Below are 13,766 nucleotides of genomic sequence, written 5' to 3'. Positions count from 1 at the left end.
GTTCTATCACACCTTCTCATGGCACCATCTGTTCCCACTTTAGATGAGATAAATGATCCATTGTTACGAGAATAGACGAGAATGTCTTTTTTGTTGCTGCTCTTTACAATGATTATATAAAATCACTAATGAAAAGTAATGATAATAGTCAACAATTGACTGCAATTTTCTTGTCTTTTCTTTCTGTTGATATTTGACATGTTTAAGTTAGATATAAGAAATGTTTACCATATCTAGAAACCATAAATATCTATCTTTTACCTGTAAGATTTTGCTGTAACTGATTACAATGCTCGAGCCTGGCATCAGGAAACCTAATGCAAGGAAGACAGTTTACCACAAAATTTTGCCCATTAAATGTGGTCATGTAAGGGCACATATATGCACTTCTCCCTGTGAACAAAGACAAAGAGCTATAATGCATTCTCAAGCTTTGGTAGAGCAATATAAAAAACAAACAAAGGGAACTGTCTTCACCTGTTGAGGGGAGATGACTGGTATCAATCTGAAGAACGGAGACAGAGGAAACATTGCAGCAGGAGAGACAAACCAGATAAGAAGCAGCACTCCATGTGTCCATTTAGTATTTAGGCTGGGTGGAGTCACCATCTTCAAAATTGCATGCAGTCTCTTAATACTGATAGCGGCCAGTGTGGTGATGATTACAATGCCACTCACGCTGATGAAATACATGATCAAGTGGCATGCAGCAGAGCCCAGGTTCCATGTCTTGGTCCATCTCACAACAATGACAAAAGGAACAGTGCTGACAAACAAAAGGTCTGCCAGGAAAAGGTTGATGGTTAAGCTGGTGTTGTTTGCTAGCCATTTTAATAATAGGCCCAGGTTTACATGAATTTTTTTAAGAACTCCGCCATTATGTATATACCGTAAAATACCAAATAATAGCCCGGGCGATTATTTGTCTCAATCACGTAAGAGACCCGGCGCGTATTAGAGACTAGGCGGCTATTTGGAACAGGCGATTAATTCCTTCTTCACAAACACCTTCCCCAAAATCTACCTCAAAACGGGGAAAAATCATTCTCAGATAGGCCTACTTTTAACCAGTATAACTTACAGTTTGTTTAGAGTTAGATTACAGATAGCACGGTGCCGACTTCGGGGAATTTTGAAGACGCAGAATGCATCTTCGCATGGCACAGTCGGGGTGGATAAAGGATAAATCACACACCTTTTCCTGTTAATGACTAGTTAAGCGCATGCTTTACAAAATAATCAAGAAACCACACCATTGTCTGTGCGCAGCACTGTGATTTAATTACTCTGCAAAGTTATGGTCACTTGCTATCACCCTCACCCATGCAGCCTCCACCCTTTGCGCTTCGCGATGTCTGTCAATCTGAAATTGCATGGAGGGCGCGACGTTGAAGCAACATAATTAGGGTGCGAAGTGTCAAACCAAAGGGTTTTTTCTTATGCTGAAAAATAAGTGACCTGCAGTGGCTACATACTGTCATCTTGCATTCTCACATTTCTCTCCAAGACGTCTCCCTATTTGGCCGATATGAGCCTATTCCCCGAGTGAGTTGGTACGGTGGCTCGACCCCGTAGAAAACTTAAAGTTCGGATGAAAGTTAGTTGAATAGGTTACTGACTTGTAGGCCTACATGTTGCCTGCCTGACGCGTGCTTCTGCCCAACTTGCACGACAGATTACTTGTTGAAAAGGCCCCTTGGATTAGATTGGCCGCGAGCAGACTGAAATGCATGTTAGAACGCTCTCACCTTTTTTGTAAAGCGTCTTCCAGATCCGAATGGGTAAGGGCAAGTGAAATGGTATAAGGTCTTTAATAAAACTCAGTGTGTGCTTTGACGCATGCATTCGGCAATTTAGGTGGTTTAACAGAAGCAGCAGTCCAACCTTGGAAACCCGCAGTCCTCAATGTCACCACACACGCTGGCTTTCGTTGGGTATACCCAAAGGGGTGGCTAAGACATCTGTCAAAAGTTACGGAGTTGCATTCCTCAAGAAATATTACGGTAGACCAAGATTATAACATTGAAATGGCATGTTTATTATCACGTAACAAAATGTTGTAAACAGTATTATAGAAATAATTTCATTCATTCATTCATTCATATTGTTTTGGTAGAAAACTATGCAATGCAAAATCGTTTAAACACCAGAAAACCAGAAAAGTGCTGGGCCTCAAGATTCTAGATAGAACGTTCGGACGCTTTTTTTTTTTTTTAGACCCCGGCGAGTATTCGGAACCGGCCTTTATTTGTCACAACACACGCGTACACCCGGCCGTTAAAGGGAACTCGGCGGTTAATTGGAACTCGGCTATTATTTGGTATTTTACGGTATACAGTATCTGATTGAGTTTAATAATTCACTGCACAACAATAATAATGACTGTGGATGATTTTACTTTTTTTTCTACAACCACAAAGCAGAAAAAGTTGGGATGGTATAGAAAATGCAAATAAAAAAAGAAAGCAGTGATTTCTAAATTTACTTCGAGTTGTACACCATTGCCAACAGTAAGAACCCAAGATATTTCATGTTTTATTTTTTTTTGTTTTTTTCTGGTCAACTTCATTTCATTTCCTAATATACATCCATCCATCCATTATCTGTAGCCGCTTATCCTGTCCTACAGGGTCGCAGGCAAGCTGGAGCCTATCCCAGCTGACTATGGGCGAGAGGTGGGGTACACCCTGGACAAGTTGCCAGGTTATCGCAGGGCTGACACATAGACACAGACAACCATTCACACTCACATTCACACCTACGGTCAATTTAGAGTCACCAGTTAACCTAACCTGCATGTCTTTGGACTGTGGGGGAAACCGGAGCACCCGGAGGAAACCCACGCAGACACGTGTCACCTCACAGCAAGAAGATCCTGGGTTTGAGCCCAGTGGTCAACGAGGGCCTTTCTGTGTGGAGTTTGCATGTTCTCCCCGTGTCCGTGTGGGTTTCCTCCGGGTGCTCCAGTTTCCCCCAAAGTCCAAAGGCATGCAGGTTAGGCTAATTGGTGGCTCTAAACTGACCGTGAGTGTGAGTGTGAATGGTTGTTAGTCTTAGGCCCTGTCCACACGGCAACGGATTCAGGTGACTCCGATACAATTGCTTATCGTTTAGGCCTGGCGTCCACACGGCACCAGCGTTTTGGGTGCCCAAAACGCAATCTTTTTGAGAACGGGTTCCAGAGTGGAAAGATCTGGCAACATTGCCATTGTGAAGTCGTCTGGATGAGTAGAACGGATTTGTTTACGATGATGTCACAACCACATGACTGTCAGTGCTTCACGCCGGGTAGAAGTGTAACAAACTCGATGCGAGTTGTCAACAAATCCTATAACTTGGTTCATGAAACGTGCTTACAAAATATTTTCACTGTGAATATTTATTGTGTAATGGTGCAAAGTGAGAGAGAGAGAGACTCTGCCCTTAGGGCAGAGTCAATCCCGCCAGCAAAAATAGGGAAAAAAAGGAGCGATCTCACCTCTTCAGATGTTGGTTTAAATCCTACAATACATTCCTCAAAAAGGGCGTAGAAGAACAAATTAATCCATCAACGTGTAGCATTCAATTTATTCCGGACCATTAAAGACGCCGCCTTCCGCATAGAATCATACGTCATCCTCGCCGCCATATTGGACAGGTCAAAGCGGAGAATAAAGATTCATGTGCTGCGTTTAACTGTACCAACAAGTTTACCGTCCAAACGAGATCACATGGGATTACCTTTCACAGGTGAGAAACAACAAATTAATCCATCAACGTGTAGCATTCAATTTATTCCGGACCATTAAAGACGCCGCCTTCCGCGTAGAATCATACGTCATCCTCGCCGCCATATTGGATAGGTCAAAGCGGAGAATAAAGATTCATGTGCTGCATTTAACTGTACCAACAGGTTTGCCATCCAAACGAGATCACATGGGATTACCTTTCGCAGGTGAGACTGGAAAAATACTTTTCATTGTATTTGGTCATTATAATGTAATTTTACGAACAGCTTTTCCTGACTTTGTGGCTAATATGAAGTCTCGCGCATAATAGTTTATGCGCATGCGTCCTTACTTCTTCTATTGTTCTGGTGTCTCCAAAGGGACCGTCTTACAGCGCCCCTAGAGGTGTGGCATGTGTATTGCATCATTTTCAGCAAGCGTTGCGTTGCCATATGGACCTGATATTTTACTGATCGTTGCCCATTTAGATGCGATATATTTTTAAATAACATCTCGTTGCCGTTGTCGTGTGGATGTAGCCTCAGTGTGTCAGCCTTGCAATGGCCTGGCAACTTGTCCAGATCCCGAGATACTTAAACTCCTCCACTTGAGGCAGAACTTCTCCACCAACCTGGAGAGGGCAAGCCACCCTTTTCCGGTCGAGAACCATGGCCTCGGACTTGGAGGTGCTGATTCTCATCCCAGCCGCTTCACACTCGACTGCAAACCGCCCCAGTGCATGCTGAAGGTCCTGGTTTGAAGAAGCCAACAGGACAACATCATCCGCAAAAAGCAGAGATGAAATCCTGTGGTTCCCAAACAGGATTCCTTCTGGCCCCTGGCTGCGCCTAAAAATTCTGTCCATAAAAATTATGAACAGAACCGGTGACAAAGGGCAGCCCTGCCGGAGTCCAACATGCACTGGGAACAGGTCTGACTTACTGCCGGCAATGCGAACCAGACTCCTGCTCCGTTCGTACAGGGACCGGACAGCCCTTAGCAAAGAGCCCCGAACCCCATACTCCCGAAGCACCCCCCACAGAATACTACGGGGGACACGGTCGAATGCCTTCTCCAGATCCACAAAGCACATGTGGACTGGTTGGGCAAACTCCCATGAACCCTCGAGCACCCTATGAAGGGTATAGAGCTGGTCCAGTGTTCCGCGACCAGGACGAAAACCGCATTGTTCCTCCTGGATCCGAGGTTCGACTATTGGTCGAATTCTCCTCTCCAGTACCCTGGAGTAAACCTTCCCTGGGAGGCTGAGAAGTGTGATTCCCCTATAATTGGGGCACACTCTCCGGTCCCCTTTCTTAAAAAGAGGGACCACCACCCCAGTCTGCCACTCCAGAGGCACTGTCCCTGACCGCCACGCGATGTTGCAGAGGCGTGTCAACCAAGACAGCCCCACAACATCCAGAGACTTGAGATACTCAGGGCGGATCTCATCCACCCCCGGTGCCTTGCCACCGAGGAGCTTGCAAACCACCTCAGTGACTTCGGCTTGGGTAATGGACGAGTCCACCTCTGAGTCATCAGCCTCAGTCTCCTCAGTGGAAGACATGACGGTGGGATTGAGGAGATCCTCAAAGTATTCCTTCCACCGCCCGACAATGTCCCCAGTCGAGGTCAACAGCTCCCCACCCGCACTGTAAACAGTGTTGGCAGAGTACTGCTTCCCCCTCCTGAGGCGCCGGACGGTTTGCCAGAATTTCTTCGAGGCCGACCGATAGTCCTTCTCCATGGCCTCCCCGAACTCCTCCCAGTTCCGAGTTTTTGCCTCCGCAACTGCCCGAGCTGCAGCACGCCTGGCCTGCCGATACCCGTCAGCTGCCTCGGGAGTCCTGGAGGTTAACATGGCCCGATAGGACTCCTTCTTCAGCTTGACGGCATCCCTTACTTCTGGTGTCCACCACCGGGTTCGGGGATTGCCGCCACGACAGGCACCGGAGACCTTGCGGCCACAGCTCTGAACAGCTGCGTCCCCAATGGAGGTAGAGAACATGGTCCACTCAGACTCAATGTCCCCCGCCTCCCTCGGAAGCTGGGAAAAGCTCTCCCGGAGGTGGGAGTTAAAGACCTCCCCGACAGAGTGCTCGGCCAGACGTTCCCAGCAGACCCTCACCATACGTTTGGGCCTGCCAGGTCTGTCCAGCTTCCTCCTCCGCCAGCGGATCCAACTCACCACCAGGTGGTGATCAGTTGACAGCTCAGCCCCTCTCTTCACCCGAGTGTCCAAGACATAGGGCCGGAGATCAGATGAAACGACTACAAGGTCTATCATTGACCTCCGACCTAAGGTGTCCTGGTGCCACGTGCACTTATGGACACCCCTATGCTCGAACATGGTGTTCGTTATGGACAAACCATGACTAGCACAGAAGTCCAATAACAAAACACCACTCGGGTTCAGATCGGGGAGGCCGTTCCTCCCAACCACGCCCCTCCAGGTGTCACTGTCATCTCCCACGTGAGCATTGAAGTCCCCCAGTAACACAATGGAGTCCCCAGTCTGAGCACTCCTCAGTACCTCTCCCAGGGACTCCAAGAAGGCCGGATACTCTATACTGCTATTTGGGCCATAGGCACAAACAACAGCAAGAGCCCTCTCCCCAATCCGAAGGCGCAGCGAGGCGACCCTCTCGTTCACTGGGGTAAACTCCAACACATGGCGGCTGAGCTGGGGAGCTATAAGCAAGCCCACACCAGCCCGCCGCCGCTCACCACGGGCGACTCCAGAGAAGTGGAGAGTCCAGCCCCTCTCGAGGAGCTGGGTTCCAGAGCCCAAGCTGTGCGTGGAGGTGAGCCCGACTATCTCTAGCCGGTACCTCTCAACCTCCCGCACAAGCTCAGGCTCTTTCCCCCCCAGCGAAGTGACATTCCATGTCCCAACAGCCAGCCGCTGTGTCCGGGGATCAGGTCGTCGAGGCCCCTGCCTTCGACTGCCACCCAATCCACATTGCACCAGTCCCCTACTGCTACCTCTGTGGGTGGTGAACCCACAGGAGGTCGGGCCCACGTCAGCTCTTCGGGCTGAGCCCGGCCGGGCCCCATGGGCAAAGGCCCGGCCACCAAGTGCTCGCATACGAGCCCCAACCCCGGGCCTGGCTCCAGGGTGGGGCCCCGGCTGCGTCATCCCGGGCGACGTCACGGTCCTCGGATTTTTCTCCATAGGGGTTTTGGTGAACTGCTCTTAGTCTGGCCTGTCACCTAGGACCTGTCTGCCTTGGGAAACCCTGACAGGGGCATAATGCCCCCGACAACATAGCTCCTAGGATCATTCAAGCACACAAACCCCTCCACCACAATAAGGTGGCAGTTCAAGGAGGGGCTCGTTGCCGTTGTCGTGTGGATGTAGCCTCAGTGTGTCAGCCTTGCAATGGCCTGGCAACTTGTCCAGGGTGTACCCCGCCTCCCACCCATAGTCAGCTGGGATAGGCTCCAGCTTGCCTGTGACCCTGTACAGTATAAGCGGCTACAGATAATGGATGGATGGATGAGTTATATGTAGGTCATAGCTGACTATCTCAGGCAGTGTGACAAAACAAGTCCAGTGAAGTGTGTTTACAGCATGGACTAAACCTCACAGTACTGTATATGGAAATATACTCCACAATTACTGGCAACCATTGTAAAGACTAGTAAAATTATTGGGGTGCCAATAATTATGGAGGGCACTTTATGTATGACATTAGCATCAAAATCACATCTCATGGACAATTTTGGATATCTAAAAGCCACATCTGATACTTAAAGCAGCAATAGTTGATTTATTTACATTTCAAAAATGCACAAATTAAATTATTTCGAAAGTAATGGTTTAACCCTCTGGGTTCTTGGGGTATTTTCTGGCACTCTAATGATTTTGGCATGCTCTGATTTTGTTGTCAATTTCAACAAATCTAAGCAGTGTTTTCAATGTCATATAACTTTTTTTGTATTCAGCACAAGTTCAGCTACAATAATATCTATGTAGTATGTATGTCATGATTGTACTTAAAAAAAACAAAACAAAAACAAATGAAGTTGTTGTAAAAAGCAGTTTTAGAACTGTGTTGGAATGTGTGAAAAAACATGACCTTACCCATTGTGATGAACCGTTTGGATCACTTGAGGTGATTCTGTTCAGTCTTAGGAATGTATCAAGCACAAAAACTTCAATCTGCTTCATTGATTTGGACAATTAACTGGCCATCAAAAAATTTTATGTCCCATTGTTTTGGGATAATGGGAGGGTATTCAATTAGAAGTGTAAAAACTTTCCATTCATTCAATGAGAAGAGTGAAAACCCCTCCCACTGCCATCTCTTAATCCCATCAGATTAACTCTTAATCCGATCAAGTCAAGTCATACGGAAGCCGCGAGAGCCCCTTCTCTTTTTTTATTCACCTTGTTATCCCGAGATAATGACAATTAATTCAGGATCTCGAGAAAACAACACAACTAATTCGAGATCTCGAGAAAACAAAACTGTTATCCCGAGATAACGACATAATTAATTCAGGATCTCGAGAAAACAACACAACTAATTCGAGATCTCGAGAAAACAAAACAGTTATTCCGTGATCTCGAGAAAACAAGACAATTATTCCGTGATCTCAAAAAAACAAAACAATTATTTCATGATCTCGAGAAAACAGCTGAGATTTCTAGCAGAGCTGAGACGAAGCCGGGCCAGTCTTCTGCGGAGGTGCCGCGGACTAATTTTGAAATGATCCCTTATTAAAAGACTTAATGCAGTCTCTCCCTGTGTCAATCCCTGATCAAAATATTGCCTTATTAGGTGATCAATTATTCCAGACGTTCTAATGACAAAGTTGCGTTTATACAGAATGAGAAATAGCCCCAAAGTCAGCATATCACAAGTCTCTTGGCGCACCTGAATGAACCATTTCTCAGCTATTTACTCAAGATCATGAAATAATTGTTTTGTTTTCTCGAGATCACGGAATAATTGTTTTGTTTTCTCGAGATCTCGAAATAACGGTTTTGTTTTCTCGAGATCTCAAATTAGTTGTGTTGTTTTCTCGAGATCCTGAATTAATTATGTCGTTATCTCGGGATAATGGTTTTGTTTTCTCGAGATCTCGAATTAGTTGTGTTGTTTTCTCGACATCCTGAATTAATTATGTCGTTATCTCGGGATAATGGTTTTGTTTTCTCGAGATCTCGAATTAGTTGTGTTGTTTTCTCAAGATCCTGAATTAATTATGTCGTTATCTCGGGATAACAAGGTGAAGAAAAAAAAAAGGATTATATGAAGGGCCTCTCTCGGCTTCCTTAAAGTCACAATGGGTAAGGTAATGTTTTTCCACACATTCCAACACAGTTCTAAAACTGCTTTTTACAACAGCTTCATTTATCTGGTATTTGACTTTATTTTGGTATTTGACTCTATTCAGTGTGTCTTGAAATTAACTCTTGTACTATTTTACTCAGTTCAGAGCCACAACCAACTCTGTAACACAATTACTCTGTCATTTTGCTCCCATCCCGACTCCAAATTTTACTCTCTAAACTCAAAATAGAGCAAAATTAACTATTTTGAGGAAAATACTTTTAATCCTGGAAAAATTGCTCAGTCATTTTTCCTGTGTATGCAGTACAGTGCATGTACCGTATATCAACCGATCTGCTCATCAGAAATAGAAGAAACATTTACAATTACTTGAGCTGATCTTTGGCTGGATCGAGTCAAAGTAAAACATAAAAAGTAAAAATAAATAAGGCACCGCTCATAATCAGTGTCGCAGTTCTCAAGATTGAACCGAATTGCTGTCCTGATTCATGAACTGAATCATGAATTGATTTGCTGTCCTGAAATTGAATCACTGTCCTGAATCATCCAAAACACATAAAATCTGTGTGCCATCTCGCAACAACTTTTACCTCCAAACAGCCTAAACTATGGCTGACAGATTTTACGCTGTTTACAGTGGGCGTTCCCACCGTGAAAGAGAAACCAATCAAAACCGAAAGAGTGAAAATGATTATCATGCCGTTACCATGTGAATAGTTGTTTATGAATGCGTAAGTGGGAGCTCAGCACTCCGACTCTGGTGTGACTGAGTAAGGTGACAAGTTTTATGTTTCATCTAATTGAGGTAATTTAAAAACTATAATATTATTTCATACATTTCAACCCCTTTGGGCATCCACCTGTAGTATCAGAGGAAGAAATCCATAAAATCAACATAAAATCCTTATAGCCTTCGAATTGCACCAAACTTAATAAATAAATAAGTAAATATAACTTGCCTGAGAACTTCGTCCAGCATGTCGAAAATCGCCTCGCCCGTGCCGATATTGCACACGGACATGTCTATGATTCTTGACTTCGCCCCTCTGTTTATGTCGAAGATTTGCACCAAAACGGCCAGTTGCTTGTCCGTCTTTTTGTCATTGGATTCGTTGATCATCAAGGAAAATGGCGACGTCCGGCAGTGCTGGATGATTGGTAGTGTAGCTTCGGGGGCCAAGCTCTTTTTGATTATTTGCGTTGTTTTGGTGCGCCTACAGCTGATAGATTTCGCAATCGTACTGTCCGTGCAAATTCGCGGCAACAGTTCTGTCAGGTAGTCCGCAACGGCTAGCAGCAAATTGTGCTGAGCAATAAAATTACAGATCATAACTTCTGCTCTTATTACACTTGTTGGTTGATCATCGGTCTTAGGCTTTGCAAACATCGTCATTTGCGGCAGATTCTGTTTCTGGTGCAAATTTCGCTGATGTAGTTTGAACCTCACGTCATAAACTCCAGACGCCGCAACTTTTATATCTCGCACACAAACTGTGCAGTGTGCGTACTCCTCATTTTTTGCCTGAACAATGACACCATTAAATGTCTCCTTCCGTTCAGGAAGATACCGCCCGCCGTATCTCATTTTCTTTCTCGGTGTTCCCATTCTTTCACTCAGCAGACGCTATTCAAAATCTCCCAGGTGTAAACAATGTCGCTCTGCACAATGAGAAAATCGTTCGAACAATGACCGTTTGGCGCGTTTAAATGCAGATCGTGCGCATGACCGGAACGAGCGAAGTCTCGCAGTCACGATACTGCACGAGGCTTGAGGAATAAACATCCGGTTTCACATAGTCTGGGTTATCTGACCCTGCATACACGCTGTTCTTTGTCTATAAATCGAGCTTTTGTATGTTTTTGCGACGATCAGCTGACGATGTTCAAGTAAGATACACAAAATAAATTTAGGTCAGAAAATACTGAAAATCCGTAAGACTTTGTTTATACGCCCGTACGCCCTTGAAATGAGCTAAAATCTGTATAATTTCCGGACAATCCGTATAGGTTGACATGTATGTTATTTGGCGGTGGACACATAGGAAAGTATAAAGTTTCTGTCAATATGTTTATTGTGCTTGTATGATGAAAAACCCGAAGATTTTTATCTAAATACATGACCTACTCATTCTAAACCTGTCGAGCTTCACTGGCGAAGCTCTCGACCCCAAAGGTTTAAGCCATGGCCTTACCACAAATGTATTATGTGGGTAGAAATAAAAAAAAAAAAACAACTGCAAATGCATTTCAATCCAGAGTGGAAATGTTTGTATGGGCTTCATGTTAGGTCATTTTATACTTCACTAGCCTAGTCTAGTGTCTGAAAAGCTGAGTGGGCAAGGGCTAAATGCTAGCATAAGCTATCTAGCACACTGGAGGTATGGAGCTCTGATTCTAGCTGCTGTAACGAGCAGAATAAATGTGTTACACATTACTCAGGATATGAAAATCTAATCGTCATAAATCATAATGAGCCAAATAGTGTGTTTTAGTGCTGTAACTTGTCTTTCAAGCACTTGAATGGTTGCATGGGCCAAAGCTAGCCTTTATACAGAGCTCTGTTGCAACAAGCAGAGTACTTCAGTAACATGACAAATTTAGCATGTTTTAGTGCTACTAGTGATGGCCAAATGAGGCTTCATGAAGCAATGAAGCTTTTCAACCCACTGATTCACCAAAAGGTTAATTACTCAAAACTTCATTCCACAGAAAGCTCACTGGCGACACCTACTACTAAAAGTTATGAATAGCAGCAAAATCATTTGAGCCCTTGTTTATGGTGCAAAAATTAATTACCAGAGCTAATATAGCCATTCTTCTGTTTACCACTGTAGTTAAAAGTAACATTAATAAGTCATGTAATAATTTTTTTATGCAGACATAAAAATCACAAATGTTTCATTTATGTTCATGTGTATATAATTTCTGTTTATGATTATTTGTGTAAGTGGTGACAATGTAAATAGAATTACCAACAAATAAAAGATGCACAAACACAGAAACCAAAGGGGGCAAATTTTTTTTTTGCTGGGATTCAGTGCTTGTGTGACAGACAAGACTGTGAGTGCTCCAAAAACTGAGCAGTGCATGTGATGAGAGGAGGGAGGGAATTTTTTTTAATCAATTTCTATTTAGGAAACAATTTTTTTTCATTGTGGTTGGGATGAAGTGGTTCCTCTTCTTAGAAACAACCTCCCCAGCCTTGGAGAACATCCTCTCAAAAGGGACTGAGGATGTCAGTGAACATAGAAACTGAAGTGCTCATTGGTGGAGGTAGACAAGTTTTTGCTTATTCCATTATTCAAGCAGATCCTCAGTTCTTGGAAAGTATGTCACCTAAATCAGTGTTTCTCAACCTCAACTCAACTCAAACAGAGGCGTCAAGTCAAGTTTATTTGTATAGCGCTTTTAACAATAAACATTGTCACAAAGCAGCTTTACAGAATTTGAACAACTTAAAACATGAGCTAAATTTATCCCTAATCTATCCCCAATGAGCGAGCCTGTGGTGATGGTGGCAAGGAAAAACTCCCTCAGACGACATGAGGAAGAAACCTCGAGAGGAACCAGACTCAAAAGGGAACCCATCCTCATTTGGGCAACAACAGACAGCATGACTATAATATTAACAGTTTTAACATGAAGTCAGTTTCACTGATGTTATAAACTCTTCATTGATGGAAACTTGAGTGCAAAACTGTTCATGACAACTGCAGTCCTAAAGTTAGCAAGTCAACTGTAGTCCTCAGCCATAAAAGCATTACTGTAAGAGTCCAGAGCGTCCTCCAGGTGTGACTTTCAACTGTCCTCATGGGGCCGTCCTCCACAGAAGCAATGTGATGTGATGAGACTCCGACCAGACACAGGGCACCAGGATGGATCAAGCAGGTCTGAGGAGCAGAAGAGGTCAGCATCTCGATCTCAGGACCAACATGTAACTCAGAGGGACAGATTTGGGGGGGAGGGGGAGAGAGAGAGAGAGGGAGAGAAAACACAAGTTGTTAGGTATGCCCAATGTCACCTGAATAAGGTCTCAAGGTGGGTCACCTGAAAAGACAGCAGCACCATCAACTGTGAAACATAAGGCAACAGCAGTTCCAACAGAGCCCTAAACTTTCAACAAGATTCGGAAATATCAGCCAGACTTCCTGCAATACGGCTTTACATGCATAGCAAAAAACAATGTGGATAACATGTTATTTGTTCAGAATTGCTTGCACATAAAAGCTTAAAATCAGCCAAATTTAAGACACCTTTAGAAACGAGAAACAGCATTCACATCGATAAACTCTTAGTTTGTTCGACGCAAGGAGGGAAAACTATGGGTCCAAAAGACAGTGAGTATGCTACAGTCACTGCTAAGAACCTGGCAACTTCATATGAAGTGGCATATCTGGTGGTTCAATCTAAAAAGCCCCACACTACACTGCAAAAAATACAAATCTTAGGAAGTTTATTTGTCTATTTTCAAGTCAAAACATCTAGCCACCCTTATTATAAGACATAATTGCCCAACAAGCAAAACCTCATTTAGCTAGAAAGGCTAGTTTTTAGATAGTCCATCTTGAAAATCTTGTATAGACAAAATGTCTTGAAAAAGTCTTATTTGGAACACCTTTGAAAATAAAACAAGTTTTTTTAAAACAAGTAAGTACATTTTGGACATTTGTCAAATGCGGTTCATCTTCTCATCTCATTATCTCTAGCCGCTTTATCCTGTTCTACAGGGTCGCAGGCAAGCTGGAGCCTATCCCAG

The 13,766-nt window shown here is 44.1% G+C and overlaps 1 pseudogene; it reads right to left on the bottom strand.

Annotated features, from left to right (window-relative positions):
* LOC132882556 (free fatty acid receptor 4-like) overlaps positions 1–13,766 on the bottom strand; it is a 52,500-nt pseudogene that overhangs the window by 13,535 nt on the left and 25,199 nt on the right.

Source organism: Neoarius graeffei, chromosome 3 (assembly GCF_027579695.1).
Source record: "Neoarius graeffei isolate fNeoGra1 chromosome 3, fNeoGra1.pri, whole genome shotgun sequence".
In the NCBI taxonomy this organism is placed as follows: Eukaryota; Metazoa; Chordata; class Actinopteri; order Siluriformes; family Ariidae; genus Neoarius; species Neoarius graeffei.
This window is presented reverse-complemented; position numbering and strand designations above follow the sequence as displayed.